Genomic DNA, 27,247 nt, shown 5'->3' with positions numbered 1-27,247 from the left:
GATTCGAGAAGCCCTCTTACCAATGTGCTCTGAACTTTGGAACAAAGCAAACTATTTGTAGTAAATAAAGCTCCTGGAAGAATCAACAAAGATGAACCAATTGGAGTCTCTCACTCTCTTTTGCACATTTACGATTGGGGCATAAATGTAAATACCAATCCTTAAACCATTATTGGAACTAGGAATAAGAAATTCAGGGAGGAAGTTGGGAGGCGAATGTTGTCTTAGAGCAATGACTAAATGAAGAGTATGTAAGTTTCGAGTTAAAGATGTTAAGCATGTCTTTCCTCTTTCTATCATTGCCATTTATAATGTCATATATGATATGTGTAAGAAAGTGGGATACTGGTTGAGGGAGGTGAAACCCTACTCAAGCAGCAGCCACAACCCTTGTCAGGGTGAAGTCACAAGCAAACCTAAATTAGCCTGTGCTTAATCCTTAGGTATCTTGGCACAAAGAAGTCAGACTTAACTCAAAGGCAAGGTGAAAAGTATTTGTGCATCTTTTTAAACAGTAATAACATGAAGGCAATACACAAGAATAATGCCTCACCACATTAGAAAAAGAGAGTTATTTATAATACATAAATCAAGAACAAAAAGACAAAGATCCAATTAGTAGAACTGACGATATGCTGGTTTAAAGATTTCAGTGACAGTAACTGTGGATATCTGGTTGTGCCGGACCAGGACAAAGTCACAAGTACAGGCCCACCGTGATTGGAGCACGGGCCAGCTACAGGTCTCCAGTTGGTCCTGCTGAACAAGAATATCTCAAATCTTGGTTGTGGAGCATTGCGAGGTCCTACGTCAAAGATGTGTTGTGCATCTGAGTTGATGGGAGGTCAAGGTTGGAGATGCATCACACAGTGTCGGTTCTGGGATGCTGCAACGCTGTAAGGCTTGGTCCTGTGTCGTTGTCAAGGATGTCGACAAGGCGGTTTGCATTACGGTTTCCTGACCTGAGGATGCGTTACGCTCTGACTGCTTCCAAAGTTGCTGCGGGGTTTAAGATGAAGAGTAGTGCATCATCGTCGGGGATAATGCTGATGAGCGTTTGCAATTTGAGGGCCTGCTTCAGGGATGCATCACGCTACGACGGTTCCAACGAGGCTGCTGCGGCGATATAGAGTCCTTATGATGGGAGTGTCCACACAGCACAGCGAATGAGTCGTTTTTCTCCTGGTTGTGCCACCACATACCAGAATAGATAAGTTATTAAAGCTTTTACATTAGATGCTGCATCCAGCACCTAAATTGATATAATAAAATGCACAAATAATTTAGCCACTCACAGTAATCTCTGGGTACAAGACCTGACCTGTGTGAATGCGACCACTTCAGGTTCAACTCCACCAGGTCTGTTGAACATGGCCCTAAGTCATGCACCATGCTGTCTGCCAACATGCTCTGGTCTACAACCAGGCCCAGCATCAGCCTCAGTTTCTCCTGGCCCTAGGCATATGCATGCCGATAATGTACAGAAGGTCCTTCACGAACCTCTACACCTCCATACCCAATGGTTATTGTCTATGGGCAGGGAAATGTGGGTGAAGGACATGACCGCAACATGCACCATGCCCTACACTATTGGACCATGAGCTCATAGTTTTTGGCTATGTACCTTTGGCTCCTGGTACACATTCTTTGCCAGCCCTTATACTACAGGCCCACTGTGCATTTTCTCTGGCTATGCACAGCAGACTTGGGTGCAAGATCAGGCCTACATACTGGCCATGCATCAGCTATTGCTCCATTGACACAGCTGTGCTTTCTGGGGTCAAGGTCTGGCATGTGACCAGGCCATGTAACTAACCCTAAACTACCAAGCCCATTGACTGCTGCATATTGTCTATGCATAGTAGGTTCTGACCTATTTCCCTTTGTCCTCAATGTTACTGATTGCATGCCTGACTAGTTATGCTGTCTCATTTGTTTTATATGACTCCCACACCTTGCAATACATGCTCCCTCACTAGATGTGAGCCACACTTCTTCGCGCATAGTCTGTCTTTTGGCCACCATGAAAAAATCTGAAAACCTGGTTATTTTCACAGCAAATAAATTGTAATTTTCAACTGCCAGTGTTATCCGCTTCATACCCGGGCACCCTAGGAGGGTACTAATGCACTCTACAAGAATAGTATTTCACTCGTTTATATGTAACCAAACCAATCAAATAGCTCTCCTGATAGTTGATTGCTTTGATCTCTTTGGATCCATTAACTAGGACTCATTTGATGATAACCCTACCCTATAAATGGAAAGCAGGCAGCAATTCAAAGGATGAATCTGCTTATGCAAAAAGTGCAAAAAGGTGATATTTCTAATAAGAAAATATATGCAACTTCTAATTCTGGGGATTCCCTTCAAACAGTAGCACACCTGATTACTAAGGGTGGTCGGAGCTGGGGTAGTGCCCCTACACAAAGTTCCACGGAGTTGGAAAACAACTCCATGGAATTTCGCGCCACTCCACTATGCACCCTCCCAGATTAATTGTAATAATTTAAAAAAGGGACTTACCTGCCGTGGCTGCCTCCTCCTTGCCATGGCCGCTCTCCTTCCTCACCCTCGCCGTCCTTCTTCTTAGATAATCCCTATGTTGTACGTCCTGCACATCATTTAAGCAATCACTTTGAAGACAGAGAAAAAAAACAGCATCTAACATTTGATCTTGGTCTGAGAGGATGTGGCATAACATCCAGAGCTATCACCTCCAGAACTGGGTTACTGGGTTCGAGTCTCTGCTTTCCATGTGCTAACATAAAAAAATGCTGATCATAAAATAAAACAATGGTGAAACCCAAACAATTGATTGAAAACAAAATAGGGAACAGAAACAGAATGGCAAAAGCTAAATGCTGATATACAAGTTTATTAGCACTACGGCAATTGTTGCTGAATTGCTTTCCAGTAAACTTGCACAGGAAGAAAAGCTGACATTTCGAAATGTGGGCAGAAACAAAAGAAAAAATTGCATGCTTGAACAAACCTACATGCAGAAAAGGGCAAGACTACAAGTAATAGGGCCATGGTCCATGGGAAGGTCAACACAAATAAAGAAGGGACATATAACAAAAACAGAGCACAAGAAGCAACCATTTGCAAAGGACTCACAAAGTAACAAATTAAGTGATGGACGGGCTGTAAGCCCATAGAGTAGATACAGCATGCCAGGTAGAGACCGCTAATGTGCCGCCTATGTGAGACGTAAACAGCAGCCTGCATCTCCTTGATCAGAAAAATACAAATGACAGAAACCTCTGCTGTGCAACCTTTCCAACATGCAATGTACGTGGCCATCTAAGTATGCAACCAGCAAACAACAGATTATTTACATCTGTGCAGAATTATCGAAAGTTTCCTTATCCACACCTTACAATCATTCTACCCTTGTTAATCAGGAGAAAAACAAGAAAGTTCAAGTTCAAGTTCAAGAATTTATATAGCGCACTACTCACCCAGAGGGTCTCAAGGCGCTTGGGGATGGGGTTCATTATTTATCGAATAGCCAGGTTTTAAGTTCTTTTCTGAAGGAGATGTGGTTCTGTGTAAGGCGGAGGTGGGTGGGGAGTGAGTTCCAGGTCTTGGCCGCCAAGTAGGAGAAGGATCTACCTCCCATGGTGGATCTTTGGATGCGCGGAAGTGCGGCGAGGCCTTGATCGGAGGATCTTAATTGGCGGGTGGGTGTGTAGAAGGATAGTCGAGTGTTGAGGCATTCGGGCCCTAGCTTGTAGAGGGCCTTGTGTGCGTGGGTGAGGAGATGGAATGTTATTCTCTTGTTGACGGGGAGCCAGTGGAGGTCTTTCAGGTGGCCGGTAATGTGATTTTGGCGTGGGATGTCCAAAATGAGTCTTGCTGATGCGTTTTGGATACGTTGGAGTTTTTTCAGTAATTTGGCTGTAATTCTGGCGTAGAGGGTGTTTCCGTAGTCCAGTCGACTCGTGACTAGTGCGTGGGTGACGGTTTTCCTTGTCTCGGAGGGGATCCAACGGAAGATTTTTTTGAGCATACGAAGTACGTTGAAGCAGGAGGATGAGACGGAGTTGACTTGTCTGGTCATCGAGAGTGAGGAATCTAGGATGAAGCCCAGGTTGCGTGCGTGATCTGTGGGTGTGGGTGCTGTGCCCAGAGCCGAAGGCCACCATGAGTCGTCCCAGGCAGAGGGGGATGATCCTAGGATGAGCACCTCCGTTTTGTCTGAGTTAAGTTTAGGCGGCTGGTTTTCATCCATTCGGCTACTTCTTTCATACCTTCGTGAAGATTGGTTTTGGCGGAGTTAGGGTCTTTGGTGAGGGAAAGGATCAGCTGGGTGTCGTCAGCGTAGGAGATGATGTTGAGGTAGTGTTGACGCGCGATGGATGCGAGTGGACTCATGTAAACGTTGAAGAGGGTGGGACTGAGTGATGATCCTTGTGGTACACCGCAGATGACTTCGGTAGCCTCTGATTTGAATGGGGGAAGTTGTACTCTCTGGGTTCTTCCGGCGAGGAACGAGACGATCCAGTCCAACGCTTTTCCTTGTATTCCGATGTTGTTGAGGCGTTGTATGAGAGTGCTACGACAGACTGTGTCGAAGGCGGCGGAGAGGTCGAGAAGAATGAGGGCCACTGTTTCTCCATTGTCCAGTAGTGTTCGGATGTCGTCTGTGGCTGCGATGAGGGCGGTTTCGGAGCTGTGTTTGGCTCGAAAGCCGTTCTGTGAGGGATCAAGGGAGTTGTTGGCTTCGAGGAAGGCGGCGAGCCTGTTAGAGCTCTCCCTAGAGGGAGGACTAGGGCTGCGAGCTACCAGACGAGCAGCATCGAGCCTCTGCTCTGCCAGCGATAATACTGTGTTTTTAGATCGTGTTTTGTGACTGCTACAATTTTTACTTTGAGGGGGGCTTTTATTCCTAGAATAACGTGGGAATTGATTCTGAGGCACTCTGACACCCCTACACACGCTACTCTAGTCGCTGACAGCCTTGCCCAGCCGTTTCTTACTCTCGGTTGAGGCGGCGGCGGGCGCCATCTTGGGTGTGGGCAGGGGCTGCGCTCTAGTCGCGCCGGCCTCCCGCCCTCCCAGACTATTTTAACAGGGTTTCTTGAGCTGCTCGCTGCCTGTTAGAGCTCTCCCTAGAGGGAGGACTAGGGCTGCGAGCTACCAGATGAGCAGCATCGAGCCTCTGCTATGCCAGCGATAATACTGTGTTTTTAGATCGTGTTTTGTGACTGCTACAATTTTTACTTTGAGGGGGGCTTTTATTCCTAGAATAACGTGGGAATTGATTCTGAGGCACTCTGACACCCCTACACACGCTACTCTAGTCGCTGACAGCCTTGCCCAGCCGTTTCTTACTCTCGGTTGAGGCGGCGGCGGGCGCCATCTTGGGTGTGGGCAGGGGCTGCGCTCTAGTCGCGCCGGCCTCCCGCCCTCCCAGACTATTTTAACAGGGTTTCTTGAGCTGCTCGCTGCCTGTTAGAGCTCTCCCTAGAGGGAGGACTAGGGCTGCGAGCTACCAGACGAGCAGCATCGAGCCTCTGCTCTGCCAGCGGGGCTGCGAGCTACCAGACGAGCAGCATCGAGCCTCTGCTCTGCCAGCGATAATACTGTGTTTTTAGATCGTGTTTTGTGACTGCTACAATTTTTACTTTGAGGGGGGCTTTTATTCCTAGAATAACGTGGGAATTGATTCTGAGGCACTCTGACACCCCTACACACGCTACTCTAGTCGCTGACAGCCTTGCCCAGCCGTTTCTTACTCTCGGTTGAGGCGGCGGCGGGCGCCATCTTGGGTGTGGGCAGGGGCTGCACTCTAGTCGCGCCGACCTCCCACCCTCCTCACCACCTATAAAATGTGCGTAGGGTTCAGACGGCGCAGCGGGCTGGCGCAGCGGGCGCGCCGGACGCGCGCCGAAGCCGCGCCTAAGCGAAGCCCGTCTGCGCCCGTCCGCGACCGACCGGGGCCAGGGGCCCGAACCCCTACTTCTTGCGTATGCCGCAGTCACTCCTACACAAGTAAGAGGCTGAGAGACCTTTGCCCTCCTTTACTCACCCTGTGTCGCCATGCGATGGAGCCACTGGACCTAGGTCCCTGTCCTTATTGTGCATTCAGAGGAAGATGTTTAGCGCCCGATGTCCCTGACCCTGAAGCGATTCTAGCTAAAGGGGGCCTATTAAATTGTAGATCCGTCAGCAAACATGCCCTCCAGCTGTGGGATCTCTTATTGGATGAGGACATGCATATATTATTTTTAACTGAAACCTGGTTAGGAGAACACTCTGATCCAGATATAGTGGAGACCATCCCGCCAGGCTACACCCTCCACAGACTTGATAGAGTAAAAGGGAGGGGAGGTGGCATTGCTATCATTGTCAAACACCCTTTTGAGTGTGTATTAAAACCAATAAAAATTGATGACAGCGAAGCAGGTGAATTTAATATCAAACTGACTCAACACGAGGCAATCTCGGGCATCCTAATATACAGACCTCCCGGCTCTCTGGGCAACTTCCGTAGTAGTTTATTAGAAGGGGTTGCTCAGACAGCGATTAAACATAATAAAGTGTTGGTGCTGGGTGATCTGAACCTACACCTAGAGGAACCCTCACAGAAGGAGGCAGAGGATGTTCGTCTTGTCCTACAAGAAATACAGCTCAACCTGCTAAATGTTGCAGCCACACATCAGAGGGGTCATTGTTTGGACCCTATTTTCGCCAGTTGGGACATGATAAAAACACTTACTCCTCGTCAGCTCCCTTGGACCGACCACTTCTTGGTCCCTTTCCAATGCCTGTATCAGCCTGTTAGGGCTATTGAGAATGGGATGGGAAATACTATGAGACGTAAATGGAGACAGTACTCTCAAGAAAACTTTATAGGCGCCATCCAGAAAGCACGACCATTGTGTGCCACGGACAGTGATCAGGCAAACAAGGAATTTAATCTACTTGTGACTGCCACTCTGGATGAGAGAGCCCCCATGAGCAAGGGTAAGGCTAGAGAAGGCAGACAACGAACTGCCCCTTGGTTCACTCCAGCTAATCAAATCTAGTTGTAAAAAACTTGAAAGGAGCTGGAGAAAGAATCCGAGTGAACTAGCTAAAAACAATTATAGCTCAGCTCACCGAAGCTATCAGTATGCGGTGCGCAGAGCCAAAGCCACATACTTCCATACACGCATTGATGCTGCCGAGAGCTCCTCGCGTGAACTGTTTAAAATATATAAAGAAATATCGTTAGTCTCCAGCTCTAACACCCCCACAAAGGCATCTAAGGAGGGATGTAATAGAGTCGCTGACTTTTTTTCTAACAAAGTTAAAGCGATATATGCCTCCTTCTCCCAAAAACCAGATAAGGGCATAGATTTCGTAGTACATAGCTCACCTGCAGCCTCTGATTCCTCATTATTAACTTTTAAGGTCCCTGCAGCTGACAATCTAATAAAGATATGTCAAAGTGTGAAGTCCGGCTCTCCCAATGATCCGGCTCCGGCCTGGGTCATTTCAGAAGGCCTGATAGCCCTGGAACCCCACATTAGACACGTTTTACAAACCTCCTTTTCCAACCAACAAGTTCCCACGGAGTGGAAGAAGGCCATTGTACTGCCAATAAGGAAAAAACCGAATGTAAGCATGGAGGTGCTGGAAAACCTCAGACCTATTTCCTTATTGCCGTACGTAGCGAAGGTAGCTGAGAAGGTGGTCAACGCTCAGTTTACGGAGCACCTGGAGAGATGGAACTTATTTCATCCCTCACAATCAGGATTTAGGGCGGGCTACTCGACGGAGACGGCCCTCCTTCGAGCTACTGAGACCTTAAGGGCAGGGGCAGATGCAGGTCACACAATGGCCCTGATCATGCTCGACCTAAGCGCGGCTTTTGACACCGTAGCACACTCCATCTTGCTACGGTGTCTGAGCGAAGCCGGGGTCGGTGGTCCTGCGCTGGGCTGGCTACAGTCGTTCCTCACGGAAAGATGTTTCCAGGTACAGCAAGGGACATGTCGCTCAGTTGAGATGCCATTAGATCAGGGAGTGCCTCAGGGCTCAGCATTGAGCCCCACTCTTTTTAATCTTTATATGGCCTCCCTGGCGAAAGTTGTATAATCATTTGGGGTGGAATTGGTGTCGTACGCCGACGACACCCAGTTGCTGATCTCCCTATCGCAGAACACCTCTAACACCCCCACCAACTTTAAATCCTGTATGCAGGCACTAGCTGAGTGGATGGACTCCCATTGCTTAAAACTCAATGGCTCTAAAACAGAGGTGTTGGTGGTGGGGGGAAAAAGCGAAAACTGGTCAGCTGAGTGGTGGCCTCCATGCCTGGGCCCTACTCCTACACCATGTGAAGAGGCTAAGAACTTAGGAATCTGGATGAATTCCTCTCTCTCATATGATGGCCACATAAGACGTCTTGTGGGCAAATGTTTTGGAATACTAAAGACCCTTAATAAAACCTTAGACCTCCTACCTTTAGCGGCCAGAAGGACACTAACACAGGCTTTGGTGACCTCGCGGTTGGACTACGGAAACATTTTGTTCCTAGGGGCAACCGAGGGCAGCCTAGGCCGCCTACAAGTCATACAGAACTCCGCCGCCAGATTGGTGTTAAGAAGACCGAGGAGAGCCAACTCGCAAAAGGCGCTGGATGCACTTCATTGGCTGCCTGTGAAGAAACGTGTGATGTTTAAGTGCCTCCTCTTCTGTCACCGAATCATCTGGGACAGGTCGCCTGCGTACCTAAGGGATTTAGTCAGTCGATATGAACCTACTAGGTCCCTCCGTTCAGAGGGTGCCGGTCTGCTGACAGTCCCCAGGATAAGGAAGGCTAGATTAGGCGGACGATCCTTTGCGCTACAAGCAGCTCAACAATGGAACAAACTTCCCCTTGACTTGAGACGGGAGAGCAGTGAAGCGCGGTGTAGGGCCATGCTTAAAACACAACTATATACTGCGTAGATCATAGGCTCCTAGGCTGTTTCACGGATAGCTTCAGCGCAGGGACACGCCGTGATGGCGTTACTGAGCGCTCTATAAGCTCGTTATTATTTTTTTTTTGGCTATTGACGGCTTTCTCAATGACTTTTGCCGGGAAAGGGAGGAGGGATATTGGGCGGTAGTTTTTGAGTTCAGAGGGGTCTGCTGTGGGTTTCTTCAGGAGGGCGCTGACTTCGGCATGTTTCCAGCTTTCTGGGAAGGTAGCAGAGTTGAAGGAATAGTTGATAACATCACGGAGGTGGGGTGCGATGATGGAGTCTGCTTTGTTGAAGATGTAGTGGGGACATGGGTCGGTTGGCGAGCCAGAGTGGATGGAATTCATAAGGCGGATGGTGTCTTCGGTGGTGATTGGGTTCCAGGCTTGGCGATTGTTAGAGGGCGGTATGCGTTCTGAGGGGGGTGGGGAGGGTTGTTCGTTGGTATTGTTTTCGAAGCTGTTATGTATGTCGGCAATTTTGTTGTAGAAGAAGGAGGATAACGAGTCGCAGAGGTCTTGGGAGGGAGTGATGTCGTTTGAGGCTGCGGTGGGGTTGGTAAATTCTTTGACGATATTGAATAGTTCCTTGCTGTTATGGGCATTGTTGTCGAGTCGATTCTTGAAAGCTGATTTCTTGGTGGATCGAATCAGCTGGTGGTGTTTGCGGGTGTCTGCCTTGAAGGTGGTCATGTTGTCGGTGGTTGGGTTTTTTCTCCATGTTTTCTCGAGAGTACGGCAAAGTTACTTGGATTTTTTAAGGTCGTCGTTGAACCAGGGGGCCTTTTTGCTGTCTTGTTTGGTTTGATGGTTTTGCAAGGGTGCTAATTCGTCAGCGCTGTGAGTGATCCATTGTTTGAGTTTGATGGCAGCTTGGTTGGGGTCAGATGAGAGGGCGGGTGGGTTTTGGTTGAGTGATGTGAGGAGTTGGTCGGTGGTGATTTTGTTCTATTTTCTTCGGGGAATAGGTTGTGGGGGGTTGTGGGTCGAGGTGGTTTTGTAGCTGAAGTGAACACAACTGTGGTCCGTCCAGTGGAGAGCTGTGGTGCGATCGAAGGAGATGTGTTTGCTGGAAGTGAAGATTGGGTCTAGCGTATGTCCGGCTATGTGGGTGGGGGTGTCCACAAGTTGTTTGAGTCCGAGATTTGCTAGGTTATCCAGTAGGGTGGTGGTGTTGCTGTCGTTACTCTTTTCCAGGTGGAAGTTGAGGTCTCCAAGTAGGATGTAGTTCTCGGAGGCGAGGGCATGTGAACTGATGAAGTCAGTGATGTCCTCGTTGAATTGTTTACGTGTTCCTGGAAGCCTGTAGATGAGGGTGCCTCTGAGTGTGGTTCTGGGGTCAGTGTGGACCTGGAAGTGGAGGTGTTCGGCAGTGGAAAGGTTAACGTCGGAGTTGGTCGTGATTTTGATGGTGTTTTTATGGACGATGGCGATGCCTCCTCCTGTTTGGACAGGGCGGTCTTTACGGATGATCTTGTAATTGTCCGGGATGGCTATGGCGATGTCGGGTGTTGATGATGCATTCATCCATGTTTCAGTGAGGAAGGCGATGTCTGGTGAAATAACATCAAGTAGATCCCAGAGTTCGGTGGCGTGTCTGTGGACCGAGCGGGTGTTCAGCAGGATGCACTTCAGGTGGTTAGAGTCGGACCTGTGTTTGGGGTTAGTGGTTGTGGTAAGGGTCTTGACGCTGGTGAATTTGCAGGAGTGGCATGCGAAGGGCCCATGGGTACATCCTGGGGCAGCTTCGAAGCATTGGGGAGTACGTCCGGGGTTAGGGGCTACGAGGGTGGCTGCATCATACTTGATGCGGCCAGAGTGCGGTTTGTGGAGGCCAGGGGGTCTGGTGCTGGGCGCGGTCCAGGCGCGGACGGGCGTAGACGGGCTTACCTTTGGGGCACCTTCGGCGCGCATAGGGCGCGACCGCTGCGCGTGAACGCTGCGCGCATACGCGTCTGTCATATGTGGATAGTGGCAGGGGAGGGGCGAGGGAGGGTCAGCTGGGAGGCGGGAGCGAGACGGAGACCTGGGCAGGGAGGCACACAACAACAACAAAAAGAAACAAAATGGACGGCCGCCTAAAGCGATAACGTAAACAGTGGCACCGGTACAGTCAGGCACACCTTTAGGTTCAAAGCAGGTAAATCAAACTTTAATTATCAGCGCACGTAGCTAATCTAGCGCTACGATGTCCCGGGGATTTCAATTAAATCAGTTAAGGCGCTCTAGCGCTCCTGTGGCAGCAGTCTGATATCAGTGACTATCTGAGTTAGCTCGCAATAGAGGCAGCGATGCGCTGCGATAATCAGGCAATTTAAATCAATTACAAGCAGCGACGCGCTACGATACCAAGTAGCAACCAGGTAGGCAGGGCGGGGAGCAGCGTGGTGGAGCGACCGCGTCTGCAGACACAGAGGAGGGTCACAGCGATGGCCCGGGATAGCGGGGGAGATAGTATCTGTGGGAGGGAGGGTCAGCTGGGAGGCGGGAGCGAGGCGGAGACCTGGGCAGGGAGGCACACAACAACAACAAAAAACAAAATGGACGGCCGCCTAAAGCGATAACGTAAACAGTGGCACCGGTACAGTCAGGCACACCTTTAGGTTCAAAGCAGGTAAATCAAACTTTAATTATCAGCGCACTTAGCTAATCTAGCGCTACGATGTCCTGGGGATTTCAATTAAATCAGTTAAGGCGCTCTAGCGTTCCTGTGGCAGCAGTCTGATATCAGTGACTATCTGAGTTAGCTCGCAATAGAGGCAGCGATGCGCTGCGATAATCAGGCAATTTAAATCAAATACAAGCAGCGACGCGCTACGATACCAAGTAGCAACCAGGTAGGCAGGGCGGGGAGCAGGGTGGTGGAGCGACCGCGTCTGCAGACACAGAGGGTGGTCACAGCGATGGCGCGGGATAGCGGGGAGATAGTATCTGTGGGAGGGAGGGTCAGCTGGGAGGCGGGAGCGAGGCGGAGACCTGGGCAGGGAGGCACACAACAACAACAAGAAACAAAATGGACGGCCGCCTAAAGCGATAATGTAAACAGTGGCACCGGTACAGTCAGGCACACCTTTAGGTTCAAAGCAGGTAAATCAAACTTTAATTATCAGCGCACTTAGCTAATCTAGCGCTACGATGTCCCGGGGATTTCAATTAAATCAGTTATGGCGCTCTAGCGCTCCTGTGGCAGCAGTCTGATATCAGTGACTATCTGAGTTAGCTCGCAATAGAGGCAGCGATGCGCTGCGATAATCAGGCAATTTAAATCAATTACAAGCAGCGACGCGCTACGATACCAAGTAGCAACCAGGTAGGCAGGGCGGGGAGCAGCGTGGTGGAGCGACCGCGTCTGCAGACACAGAGGATGGTCAAGAAAAATAACTTCCTAAAGCTACCTATTTCTGTGCACAGCTTCAGAACAAGACTACACATAAACCTCAGAACTGTTCTGGCTTGCCATCTTGGTTAGCTGTTAATAAAAAAAACACCTGTGTGTTTGTTTCTATTCATCAACACCTGTAATCACTCCAGAGCAACCTCCCTCTCCTGCATACCCGATCCCAACTCCAATAACAATCCCACCCCTCCAATTTTCCACCCCATCATCATGATTTGTACAATAAGAAAATGAGGATTCAAATATTTCCAAAAATTACCCAAAAATGAGACGTTATGAAGCAATATATTTAATTTGACTGATGACCTTTCTTTCTGTTGTGACATGATGTCCTAACCTACTTTTGACAATGGAATGGAAATTCATGATTACAGAACTACCAACCTTTAACAAACTATCTTATTTTTAATCTGGCCAACCCACTGGAGATGCATTGGCGGCTAAACAGACTTACATGCCCAACGCTTCCTAACAACCCTCAGATTATGCCCACAGCCCTATTTGCTTCCAGCCCATCTCAGCAAAATATAGATTATGGGGCTTCTTTACTAGCGCCTTGCGCCACTTTTGCGTAATTTTTAACATAGGAAAAGTGACGTACAGGTGGCGCAAGGGGCTTGTAAATCTGCCCCAATATATTTTAAAATGGAATTAAATTGTACTTTTTGGAAGCCAACTGCCTACTGGTGTTCCTCTTTTGTGCAAACGCATCACTTCACAGCCTCATTGTAATAAATACTTCATTCAAATCTATTCGCTGTTTAAATGTTACTTTAAGAAATCTTCAATAAGCCAGCTCAACTACTTGTCCCAAAACTGTACAAGTTTCAGAGGATTTTACAAGCTTCACAAAACATAAAAAGTAACAACCCTGCCTGAACCATCAATTCTGGTAATGAATCAATCACAAAAGATCTTTATTTGTTATTCTGCAACTCCAGACCACTGTCCTGAAACGTGTGTTAACGCTACCAATCGCCTCTTTAGATTGTAGAAAAATGTAATCCAACCTCCACATTTGAAGAGAACATCAAACCTAGCTACATCATCTACAAAGCCACCACAACTGACATCCTGGCCTGTCTGGCTGACATGCTGACAATTTCTCGTGGCTGTTTGCACTCCTACAGCCAAGATGCTATTACACTTAAAACAAATGCAAAAGATAGAAAAAGCAAGGCAACAGGCCTGCTTGATTTATGCACTCAGATTTTGGAACATCTCTTTATCCTACATACAGGATTGCCCTAACAGTGAGTAACAAAAATTTACGCTGGGCATTGGTGAAACTTATTGACAACCAAGTGATCCATAAAACAAGTTTTGTGCGTTGTCTCTTGAACCCCAAGAATACACTGCTGCAAGATCACTACATTGCCAAGGATCTCATTTTTTAGGTGTTGGCTTAGCAGTGGTGCTGAACACCAAAAGGTACCTCTGAAGTCAATGTGCAGTAGAATATCTCATGCAGTGCACAGAACCATTTACCAGACTTCCTTCATTTAAGTTCAATGTTTCAACTTTTCCATCATATACAGTGGACCATTTTCTTTTCCAGACGTCTGTCCAATTGCAAATTGATACTGCTGAAGCTCCACGTGACAGGATTGTTTTAGAAGCTTTAACATGCTTTCAACTGGCTCTTTACTCTTACGGGCTGAGGGAACTGGTTTTGTGAGAGCTTGGCAGGCAGAGAAGTCAATCTGCGCAGACCTGTGTAGTTTCCGCACTGACTTTGTTGTGTAGTTGCAGAATAGCGCTTAGATGTTGGAGCAAAATAGCAACTGGTGAGCAAAAGGATTGGCATGGGAGGGCTCCCTAGACCGTACATCACTTCCTTTTGGGCTACCAAAGAATCACTCTGCCAACAACTTCTTAAATTAACAGAAAGTCTTAAAGGTAATTCAGTGTAGGAGCAGTACTTTGTGTAGGATCCTGGAAGACTGGCACGTTGATGGGATGCATGTAAGAAGTAGTAATCTCCCTGGCTGTTTTTTTGAGCCAGGACACAAGGAGCTCCCTCTAGCACACAGGAGCAAAACTAAAAATCCACAGGCCTATTGCTGATACGCCCTCTTCACCGGCAGGTTAGGCGGTGGCAATTCTTAACTCAAACAGGGGCATCTCAAGTAAGCACATTCAAAAGGAGGCCTCCTTGAAAATCAGACGGGGATGATAGATACCTGGCTTACATTCAAGGCCTCACATTTCAGGCATCACTACGATGCCGGTCAGAAAGGCATCCAACTGGCATTGTTTCTGAAACAGACCGCCCGAAAAGGAGTTGATGGTTCCGCTTCCCCAATAATGAAGCAAACCCCTCCACGGCGATAGGAAAGTGTATCTTTCTGTAGTGGCTTGTACATGGGGGCACATCATATCCCGTAATAGGAAATATATGCACTTTTTAAACATCCCTGCACCGTGTGGCAGGCACCAATGCAGGGACGTTTAGGGGGGCATCACAGGTGCCCCCCCAAAACCCATAGCGGAGGCCCAGGTAGCATGGAGGACCTGCTAGGAAACCCAGAATTCCTTTCTATCTGCTTTTCTAGACTGCCATAGACAAGCAGACGGATAGGGACATTGCAATTCCTATGGCGGTGTCTGTACAGGCACCACCCTTATTGTAGAGAATACATTCCGACACCAATGAACTCCTTGAGCCTGTCAGAACAGCAGCAGTCAGTCCCTATGCCAGCTGCCTCTGACCACCGCATCACAATGCGGCCGTCGGACTGTGGGGTCAGATGTCGTTCGAACCACAACTGATGGCTGGTCGGTTGCAGTCCGACCAGCTTCGTAAGGACCCCCTAAATTTGAAGGAAATACAGTTAGTACAAGAAAACATGTTGCTTTGTTTTAGGATGTCCGAAATGTCAGTGAGGAAACTGTTTTAATCAGCCTTCCTTCCAATGGGCCGTTGGTGATGGCCGGTTAGTTCAGTTTGGCTGTCTGACATAGGCTATTGTTGGGTATCACTAAAAAAAGTATTTCATAAAATATAGTCACCCCTAATTCCAGTGATGGCATGCATCCACCTGCAAATGTACATTGCTTACTACCACTGTAAACCCTGAAGAATGTGAGTGACTTGAAATAGGCAGCACTGCAGGGAAAAGTTTCCTTTTTCTTGCACTTTTGTGAAATACTTCATCAAATGTAAATGATCTTCCAACTTACAAAGTGCAGTCACGTTGTGGCAATATCAGCATGAGGTAGCCAGCTGCTCACCACAACATCAGTGGAGAATAAGGGAAGCCCCGTTCATAGTGCAAAAAGAAGCAGGCATCTTGAAAATGTGGTTGAACTTGTAACCTACATATTCCATTATGAAGAATGGAACTTTTCTGCAACAAGTAAGTTTAACGCGTAAGGGTGATACCTGGTTTTAAAAATATGTGCAAAGATCTGAAGAGGTGTGACCGTTATTTCTTCTTTTAAAATATATATCGGCTCCTGATTATGTTCATATTGACCAGAAGTGACTTTTATTGTAAGTGCATCCAAAGCCAGACATAAAAGCAACTTCCATTATCCAATTCAATTTTTATTTCTATGACCGCTGCACGTTCATGTCTGATTTCCATCAAAAGATTTACTATTCTCCGAGATCTTCTGTGCAGGAAGTGTAAATGTTTTTATGAATGACAAGTAGGTGAGTGCCTTATAGTAGTAGGAACACATGAATCACCAGAGTACACCTGCCAATCACACCAAGCTCATCAGTTTTCGCGTTGGTCGGTCAACCATGTATTTTATGAAACTATATCTATGATGGAATAATTCGGCTCAGGTTGTCACTGTCTCACAGTGACCAGGTCAGAGATTGACAATGCTTTGTGGATAAGACTTGCCCTCAAAGTACACCTCAATTGCGCTTAGTTCAGGATTGTTTAATTCAAGGAAAAGTGGAAAAAGAGCAATGGTTTAACATAGGCATCAGGAGGAGTGTGGGAATGGAACTGATGAACTGTGAAAACAGAGTCACATGATGATTAGGGGCTGCGTGCGCCAGCACCACTGCTGGGTGACTTCTGAGATGGGCAGTTTTCTCATAATCACTGATGTGGTGACTTCTCAACATGGGTGCAACTAGCTCTCTGTAAGAAAAGTTGCATATTGGTTTGGGTATGTGGAGACCTCAGCCTGCATTTAAAATTGCAACTCAGTGTTCACTGGTTAAGGGTAAACTAACAAACGGGCGCCGTGCTAAAGAAAGGCATGCGGCTGCCATGCTGAAAGAAGATGTTACAGCAAAAGGGTAAACCCAATGGGACCTGGGTATACGGCAGTACATTAAAGGATTGGTCCCAGTACAGCGTTGTTCACCATGAACACAACATAAAGAAATGAAAAAAATATAGGACAACCATGCTAAATTATTGAAAATTCAAAGTTATGTATGCATGATTATAACCAAACATTGGCATGAATCTGTGCCCAAAAGGGAGAAAGGGGAAGAAGGGGTTCCAGAGTATGGAAGGTGTAGTGATTCAAGTGCGGACAGGTGGGTATATAGAAAAAGTAGTATGCAGATAATATAATTCTCAACATAAGACAAAACAGGCTCAAACTCAAGCCACATTAATCAACACAATAATATGCTGCCATGCTTGGAGGTATCACAGTGCAAAATCGCTGTAGATTAAGCTGTAAGGCAGTGAAAATGTAGACGTTTTGACCCCAAATAAAACGTAGGTTGCTGAAATCCTTACGGGGGTCTTCCTTAGGAATTAAGCGTAAGGGAGGTGGGGGTATCTAAGATTGAAAACAGAAAAGGCTTTATTCTAGGAAAATATACCAAAGTATAAAGAAATTCTTAAAAAGGCCAGAGCTCGAACGAATTACCATAGAACATCCCAATACGGGGATTGGATGAAGAATTTGTTGGGTGTGTGGGCTCCAGCAGGCAGAGGACGGAAAAACACGTCACCTGTAACAGAAATGTACAGGTTGTACTGGCCCTCTCTATCACTGACAAAAGAGTGGCTCATCAAGAAAACTAATTATGGATAAAGCCTAAATGGAAACTCACTTCAGCAGGGTGATTCTCTGTGGTGTCCCTCCCAAGCTTCTCGGGCCACATTAATTAATGTGGCCCTATATACTTTAGTACTGTAGTGTAGCTCCTATTTTCCCAATAGGCTCTGCGCATTGGAATAGTACCTACAGCAGTAAAGGCCTAGGCCAGACGTTAACTAGGTCTACTACTGTCGATACTAGACTTAATTTTTGGGTTTGCCAGCTAAGCTCAGAGTTCGCTAGAAACTTTCTCGAATGTTCAAGGAAGGATTAACTTCCCTGATTAGACAAGAAGGGATTTAGTTTCTGACAACCATAGAACATGACAACTTTGCTCTCCCCTAATCAAGAGTCAATCTCGAGAGTCGTGTGAGCACAAGGCAATTATTTTACTCAGTCAGTACGTGCATTCTTAGTCTCATCAGAATGTAGAGAAAAGGAAGAGACGGGCGTGTTCAATAAAAATGTGTTATTTATTGATCAGTCTCTTTTCTCGTACAAGAGAAATGGATCGATATTATTGCAATACTTATAGTTAAGTAAAGTGCATACATTAAAAGCAATAGTATAAAATAATACTGTAAAAACATTGATATGGTTTCTGAGCCATATGATGTTTAAAATGATTAAAATATATTTACATACACATATACATTTGACTAAACGTACTCAACTGGTGTTTCTAAATACGCCTACCCCGTGTACCTGACCTAAGTCTAATGCGTGGGCGGGAATAGAAAGTTACAGTTTAAGTTAAGTTTGTTTTTGCCAAGTGAATAACTAAGGAATTCTCTGTGAGGGGTTATTCAGTTCTGTACCTGGAAGTTAGGATGAATGAGGAATGGTATCTCTTTCTCTGCTCTCGATATTCCAGGCTGCCTGCGAGGGCTGCCCAGAAGCGCCGGTGCTGGGTCTCTCGGCTTGAGATAGCAGCGCGTCTCTCAGCGCGTCAGGAAGGCGGGGCTGCTGCCAGCGGGGTCTGCTTCTGCTCTCGGCTTCGGCAAGTATGGCTGCTCCGTCTTGTCACCACGCGTGTGTTTGCATAGGGCAAGGTCGGCAATATTTATACCTTAAAGGTGCCGAGATTGACGTAAGGATGGACATAGATACGTCAATAAAGATGTCATACGACTTGCTCGTTAGCACATTCTTTACTAAAGTTCTCTGTGAAATCAAAACAATGGCCGCACGGATTTTCCAGGTTGTCATAGGTTTGATTTGTTATGAGAACGTCGTATGCCTTATCAGGGGCTGGAGGAATGTCGCTTGTCTAATTAGATCTCAAGCGTTATGACCTAATCAGATAACACGTTCCTGTGCCGGAGTGTGACTGCGTCAGATAACGGTATCTGCATCATGGGGGTTTTCTTGCCTCATGGGCTGACTGTTAGTTAACTTGATAGTTAGTTTAACCAGAATAGGGTCAGGAATAGGGGGACTGATTCAGAACCTATAGAAATACACGACACCCACTCCACGCTAACTATGGTCATACCTACTAATCTATGCATAGTATAACATAGTACAACATACTATGGAGTATAGTGTATACCTTACCACCCCAAAATACATAAATGCATTTCGAAATTTTCAAATATACTGAAAAATTGCAGTCATATATATTGTATGCACTTAAGCTATGAATTAAATGCAAAAGTAAACACGCATTTTTATGCATTATTGCTTATCGGTATATGAGAAATACACATGAAATGGCTCTTAATATGGCTATACAGAAAGGAAGTCCGAGACCATTTCATCACATAATAAAATATTTGTGAACCTACCAGCGGGCAGCTAAAGTCTATAAAGTATCTAAAAATAGAAATTTTAGTTCTCTAGGAATAGTCTCTTACTTTAAGCAGAAGATCAGTGTCCCGGGAAAAAATATGTAGAAAAATATTTTAAGGGGCATGCTGAAAAAATTGCTGTCCGTGAACTGGAGTGAAATTGTTCATGTGACTTTATTTTTAAAGTTGAAGGCCGAATTCAGGGAACGCCGTGTGCGAGTTTACTCAAAAGTCTCTATTTCTGTTCTGGAGAGAACATCATATCATTCAGGCTTTCGAAAAAACTGTCAACAGCTTCATGGGAAAGTTCCACTAAGTCGGAAATAGGTGTAACCATGCATTCGTGCGCATGATTGTCTCCATTGACATTCTGATTCGCATTGCTGACAGAAGGTCGTACCTGTTCGATGCTGCTTTCATCTTGAACTTCACTACTCTTCAATCGTAGTGGTGAAGATTCCAGGAATGCCGTCATCAGGATTGGCAGCCTTTGAGGGCAGCACAAAGCGTGAACCTTGGTAGGAACCAACAGTGTATCTGCATCCACCGGCGCATCCGATTGTAGCGTCAGACAGGTGTCTAACACGCATTCTTCTCCGCATAGCAGACACCTTAGTACAGGTAAAACACACCTTTGCCACATTGGTCGAAATGATAGAAACCAAGTCATGTTCAGGTCTCTAAGCCGGGAGAGTCCCAGGATTTTTGATATCCGGTCCCGGTATCCAATGGCTAGGATCGTATCTTCCATTGTCGCGAGAGTTTGATCTGTGACATGGGTTGCCATAACGAAAAATAAGGACTAGGAATAGGATTCCTGCAATTAGTCCCAGGATCAGGGGAAGTCCGCCAAAAATCGAATGGACGAAATCTGGAAAAATACCCAGTATGGCTTTGAATGGTGTTAATGCCATCGAAAATACTGTCTTAAATACCTTTGAGACCCCAGTGGTATCAGAAATATTTAAGATTTCGCTTAGGATTTCCGCGAAATGTACGGGGGAATTAGTTGATAATAATGTATGTATCTCTGCAGTCGTCCTTGCGACTTGTAGATCATACGTTTCTTTTGATGACGTGAGCCTTGTAGGCGTCTGAAGAAGCACTGTTTTCATTCTGCTTAAAGTGTCTATTCGAATAGAAGTAATTTTCAAACTGGGCCATGCCCTTGCCTCCCTGTCTGGAAAGGAGCTGGGGAATAAAGAGCGTCCACAGCACTTGACCTTCGCAGTTGTAGTTACTAGATAAGGAGTCCCGGGCATAAGACTGCAACATCTGCGGTCTACAATAAGAATGTAACTCCCATTATAGAGTCTTTGAAAGAATGGTTCTATTTCAGTTGCAGGTGCGCCTTGCTGGTGACATGAAAGGTTGTATGAATTCCCTTCACAGGCTCCATGCAAACTAATTCCGTTACACAGAAGCGTGCCGCTTAGTGACATAGCACAATTGTTGCCACTAAGAAACACTTTCTGTCCTTTATTACTGACACATGCATGTGAATAGGGCAGGTTCCAAGTTGTTTTAAGGTACCCCTTTCCCAATTTCTCGTACATGCCAGCCTGTATATATTTTTGGCAGTATTGAAACCTGAAGGTGATTCCGTGTATTATCCATTCACTGACAGGTCGTTCTGACATTGTCATTGGTAATCTTTCTAGTTTTTCAATGCTCAAGATTGTATAATCAGCACCCTTTTGCGCCATACCGATTTGTCTATCAGTAAGGTTAAAGATTTGGAATAGTGACGTTGTGTTGATTACACGCCAAGGCACATAGCCTGAACGCAGATTTTGTAACGTCCAGCCAAGCTGTACAATGGAACGCAATTGTGACTGACCATGTTGTAATAACAGTAAGTCTTGCGATAATATATCGATTGCTGAAGACACAATGCTGTCCAATGAAAAAATTCTGGAGGACAGAGTCATTAACCCATTGTCCACTACAGAAAGTGATTTTTCCAAATTAATACGGTCAATTTCCCGTATTCTTTCTGCTGTCTCAATTTGAGTAACCTTCCAGGCCTCATTGTATGCTGCATATACAGAGGCTGCTATGAAACGCTTTTGACGCTGTTTGCGTGGTCCCATTATGAAATCACGCAAGTCAGCACCATCAGTAAGTAAAGTTAGGTGTTGCTTAATTTCAGGCAGTGTGGAAGTCTGTAGCCATTGAAGGCATAATTTGCCCACACTGTAGGTTGTTATTATCCCTGGGTGATGTCTTTGGGGATATCTAGGGTCTGGCCTGGTCATTTTAAAACCCTGTGTTTTATTCAGGAATCTATCTTGACAGTTATTTGTATCTGTGGGCCAGATCAACCATTGTTTCCAATCAGGATGTGTTCTGTTTTTGTTTAATATATGGTTTACGTCTATCTCTTCATCTGTATCAGAGTTATTGCTAAACATTGTTGGCTTTGGAATAGACGGATTATTTAAATCTTTGATTTTGGCTAAGCCAAGACAGGTGGTTTGTTGAACAGTGTCATTTAAAAATATCATTTGTTCTGGGATCATGCAGGCTCTAAACAAAGCTTCTAAACCCTGTACTTGCCATTCTTTTGTACCCCAAACACTTTTCAAATCAACATTTTTGTCCCAATAATCAAATCCAAATGTATTCATTTTTTCAAAGAATGAATCTGAATATATCAATTTTGTGTTGGTTATCATGGTTTTCATCCCTGTCTTGTATGACAATTTAAAATAAAATGTTTCAACATTACTTATGTTAAAACCTGAAAAATATGAATATTTGTCATACACGGTTCTAGAGCTCCCTTTTGGAGGTGTAGCGCAATGTTCCCATTGATTATAATTTAAAACATTTCTAGGTTGTGCAGATTTATGCAAAAAATGGTTACCATAATGGTTATAGCAATACATACTATCATAATTTGTAGAACCTTGCAAATAATCATGTTTTGTAAATTTAGCAGACATTACTAAGTCAGACATCATGTTGTTAATACTCTCGAAGTCCCAATCATCAGCAAATGAGTTTGGTTTTGCAAAGTCACTCAAAGAGATCTTGATTTAGAGTGGATATTTCAGGATCTCGACCGGACCATAAATTTCATAGTCAGTGTTGTCCCAGGCTACCCCACCAGGTATAGGATTGGCTGTGAAGTTGGCTGAAGAAAGTTCTGAAGAAAGTTCTCTTTTCTCGACGTGTGAAGATGTGTGTGGTTTGAGGACCAAGTTGATGTTCTGACTTGCTGTGTCCATTTTAGCATATTTTCCCTCAATGAAGCGTCCCAAAGTAAATACCATGATGAGCCAAAGTATGAGGATAAATGCACCAAAACCCACCCAAAATTCAATCCATGGAGAAACCAGATATGTTTCTTTCAGATGTTTCAAAAGTTCCTTAGCTTTGTCCTTAAAGGATTTTGATGATGGCTGTGTCTTTGATTCACTGAAGTCGTCAGAGGAATCATCGAAGTTGATGAAGTACCCGGATGCAGTTCTGTCAATTGTTCCAGTTGCTTCAGGATTTTTGTTCCTTGCATTTTCACTTGGTACTTCAGTATAGATTGGTGTGTCTCTGCTAAATGTCTCTATTTGGGTTTTCAGAGGTCTTAGTTCTATTGCATTGTTGCATAGTCCTTCTTGTTCTTCTGCAGGCGTTTCGAATGTGATGAGCCTTTTTGATAGGACCTCTGTGCTGGTAGCAAACCTTGGTGTTCTGCTACTTATTGGGAGTCCACTTGGCCTACTGTTTGTTATCGGCCACATGTTGTGGTTTTACCAGGTCGATGGATACAACTCGGTTCTCCTTTTTTCCAGCAAGTGGCGGTAGTACAACTGATCTTGTCCCGTTGACAGACAAGACAGGAACTGCTTTTCTGTAAGAAGGCCCAAATTCATTCTTTACCGCGATCTTCTCCCTGACTAGATCCCCGACTTTTGGAATCCAGACAGGTCTTGCTGGGACAGGTGGTGATTCTTCAGTGGTTGTTGGCTCTTGTTTCAACTGTATGTTGCTCAGGTCTTTTCTTGTTTTGTTTAAGTCCTGCAAAATAGCCAAACGGTCTTTGACATCAAAGCTTTTTTTCTATTACCACTGAAGTCTGACTATCAAGGTCAGAGATCAACATCCTAGTTCCGAATAATAATTCGTACGGACTGAATCCCTTCAGAGAATTTCTTGGCAAGTTATTTAGACTACGTTGGACACTTATTAGATGTTTGACCCCCCCCAGCTCCCGAACCTAATATCCTTTCCATTATAGATTGCTTTCTGCCTTGGTTTTTTCTTTACACCATCCCGTACCCTCAGGAAGGAAGTGAGAAGATTCCCGCTGGGCTGTGCTCATTTGGCCATGTTTCCCCCCCAGGCTGGATTGCCTGAGTGAAAACAATGGTCGACCGTAGCATGCTCTTAGCGTATATGCCATTTAGACTCGCAAATCTTGTATAATAGTCCGGACGTCAGCCGAGTGCTGGTGATCTACATTATAAGTGGAAACTAGCCTGTATATGTTAATCGCAAGCCATTCCTTTTGCTGGTAATATTATCTGCCTTGATACGACGAGGTATTAAACTGCTTCTCTCCCCACTGCGATCTCTGTTGCAGTTTGGGCAGTTTTTTACAAACATAGTGTAGTGCAGGCTCATGCCTGGCCACCAGTACCGTGATTGTAATTCTTCCAGAGAATCTTTTAATTTAAGGTGTCTGTGACCCTCGCCCATGTGTGCGTCTGCGATTAACATTTTTCTCCTGTCCATGTTTGGAATCACTCTATCCCCCACTCCAGGGATTCGAGCAAAAGGGACGGAGTTTGCATCGATTATGTATGTATAATTGAGTGGATAGTTGATCGGTAACGCTGAGTAGTCGCCTTTTGATGACGTTTTCACCGCCAGCATTGTTTCACCGTCAATGTATTTTAATGTACGTTTTTTTCGATCTACGGGAGCCGATTTAGTGGCTGCCGCTGCGGCTGTTTCAGCCAATGAATTCCCTACAACGTGAACGCCATCACGTTGATGACTCAGTTAGTGAGTCACGTGAGTCTTTGGTAGTTCTTTTTTCAAAAGAGCTACTTGTTCCCAGAGCAGTCTCTGCTTTATTGGTGCATCTGTGTCATCTTTGTAACCGTTCTGAATCCATGTCTGCAAATCCTTGTTATATGCTTTGACGCAGTAATATGAATCTGACACTATAAGCGTCGGGAATTCGCGATCCACATTATCTAGCGCCATTTTCAAAGCTATTATTTCAGTTTGTTGTTCTGAATTAGTTTCTACTGAGTGTGATTTTGTTAATAGAGGTCTTAGTTTACCTCCGCGCCACACTTCTTTTGTAATCTCACATGTGGGGTTGTATGCATGTTCTCCCCAAACGGAGGGTTGAGCATGTCCGTCTGTATAGATTACACAGGCGTAATGTCGTAGAGGAAGAATGTCGATTGGCAGAGGATACGTCTTTTCATATTTTAGATTTTTTAATTCTTCTAGTTCTTAAAAAATTGTCAACCAGGCTATACTTGATAATTCATATCCTTCGTATAGAATTTTTAGATGGGCAATTCTGGATTTTTTGAAGTTGAATTTGTAACCCTCTGCAGCGAACCCAAGTATTATGGTGTTCACTCTTTTCAAGTGAGTCTCCAAGTCATCATCTGTTAGGTAAATGTCATCAACATAAGATAATGCTTCATCATCATATAGTTGTAGTAATTCTGTTACTCTCGCTGAGAATACCCCCGGGCTGTTCTTGTACCCCTGGGCTAACCGACAGAATTGTTTTTGAGTGCCATTTACTGAGAATGCAGTTAAATATCTGCTCTCCGGTGCTATGTTTTGACAAAAGAATCCATTGGTAATGTCCAGGGTAGTTTTGTATTTTTTGCGCACTATGTTATTCATTAGTGCAGCACTGTGTGAGTTTTGTACTGCAAAGGTTTTGCAACATGTGTTAAGGTGTCGGTAATCCAAAACTAGACGGTACGAATTGTCTGGTTTGGAGACCGGAAACAAAGGATTGTTCATTTGTGAGGTGCAAGTTTCAATCACCCCCTGGTATTCTAGCTGATCTAGTATTTCATTTACTTGTTTTTAGCTTCTTGCTTAATTGGGTACTGCCTTTGTGCAGTTGGTTGTGATTTTAACTGGATTTTGTGAGGAGGAGAATCCTCATCCCATCCTACATGATTTTTATATAAAGCAGGTGCTAAGGCCACTGCCCACTTTCTAGCAAGTGTGTATTTTTTATGAATCTGTATTTGATTCGAGAAGGCAGGCATAATTACTTCTTCGCCATGAGGGCACTCCCTGACAAACTCTGGTGGCCAGTCTTTTTCAGCTAGAAGGATGTCATAGCCTTTGGAGAGGTTATCCCAAAATAGTCCCCTTATTTTCCTAGTCTTATCTCCCTCTATACGTAATGTTATCTCGTATATCTTGTGGGGCTTGCTAACTCTGGTGTCTGCAGTTTCCACTTGAAGGTATTCATTCGTGTCCACTGTCTCCAGATGATTCATAAGGACTTTGCGAGCTATGCTCACCTCTGCTGCGCTGTCTAGCATTGTCTGAGCCCACTCTCCGTTTTTCAGTTGTGTCCTCAGTATTCTCGGCATTGTTAACTACCTTGATACTGGCTACCTTCTTTTTTGGAAATTGTAATTTCTTTTTTAGCTGAGCAGGTTCCTTGTCTTTGGACTTGGCGTGCTCTTCTGATCGTCCTCTTCTTTCCGATTTCTGCGAGGAATTCTGAAAAGATTGAGAGGGACGTGTATCAATGTCTTGATATCTATCAGGTTTTTTAATATTATCCCTATTTCTAAGGTTATATCTATTCCCAGAGGTGTCACTCTGTGGTGACCTCTGTCTTTGGTTTGGAGATTTCTCTCTTCGCCTCGGAGACCTTCCTCTGGACTGGAATTTCTTTTCTTTAGGATTGGATTGTTTATTTCCATCCCAGTTCTTTTTTGGTGAATTATTATTATTAAAAAATATTTTTTCTGGACTTGTAGTCAGTTGCGGTTTTACTGGTATTCCACCTAGACTATCTCTGCCTAGTTCTTCATAGGATTTTTCTATGATTCTGGCAATTTCAGCTGGTTGGTCTGCTATATCTGTCTCTTTTAACCTCTGGCGGATCGCCACGTTTGCTGCTTCACCTTTTATGTTGGCTAATAATATAGCCGAGACCTGCTTGAAGTCTTTTAGTAATTTCATACCAAGAGTTAAAGCAGGTTCTGGACCGTATTCATCTTGAATTTGTTTTAGCACATCTGGTATTACCGAAATGGATGGAACACCGTGCGTTTTTGTGTAGATGGAAGCAAAGACTGTACCCCAAGTGTCACAGTCCTCAATGTGTGGTGCGATTCCCATTGGGAGACATATAGTCAGAATCCTGTGTTTTTCCAGCGGGGTGGTGTCAGGAAACACCGCCTCTATTTGGGTGATTTTCTGTGCCAACCAGAATGGTATTTGTTCCCGTTTAGCTGGAACTTTACCTAGGCAGGATTGGATGTTCTGTGGTGTAATTTTATTTGTGTTCCCCTGGTGAGGGGTCAGCTGTGGAAGTTTAATCGCTGGCTGAATTGTTGAAGTCCGCATTACATACTGAACTAATTGTCTATGAATTTTTAGTAGTTGTTTTAGCTGTATTAATAGCTCTGCTGCAGGCATTCTTTCGATGTCTGGATGTGGTGTGTATCCGGCTAAGACCGGCCACGTTGCTCCTGGTCTTCCTAAAGGACCGAGCCTTGTAATGTGATTATTATGTTTTAGGGCGCCATCAAATAAGAGCAAATGCTCTTGGAATTTGAGTGGTACTTCCACCTCCTCGAAAGGAGTGTACTCATTAGGAGGTTCCTCTATTTTGTAATAGTGGAAGTACTTTGTTACAGCATTTGCTGCTGGAAAATGTATCCATGAATAGTATACCTCTGTCTGCCGATATTCGTGTGCCTCAATTACGAATACGACTGTGCCACCTCTAGGTGTCAGTCCATTTTCTATAAGTTTTAAGGTTATAGATCTCCTTTTGATGACCGGAATGAGTATTATATCCGCGTCTGCTGCTTGCATGGTAGCATCAGCATCTGCGAGTTC

At 45.2% G+C, this 27,247-nt stretch overlaps 1 protein-coding gene across 1 annotated transcript in view; it reads left to right on the top strand.

Annotated features, from left to right (window-relative positions):
* ANO3 (anoctamin 3) overlaps positions 1 to 27,247 on the top strand; it is a 1,634,736-nt gene that overhangs the window by 651,426 nt on the left and 956,063 nt on the right. The gene's annotated exons all lie outside the window — the stretch shown is intronic.

The sequence above is a fragment of the Lissotriton helveticus genome, chromosome 3_2, assembly GCF_964261635.1.
Source record: "Lissotriton helveticus chromosome 3_2, aLisHel1.1, whole genome shotgun sequence".
Lineage (NCBI taxonomy): Eukaryota > Metazoa > Chordata > Amphibia > Caudata > Salamandridae > Lissotriton > Lissotriton helveticus.
This window is presented reverse-complemented; position numbering and strand designations above follow the sequence as displayed.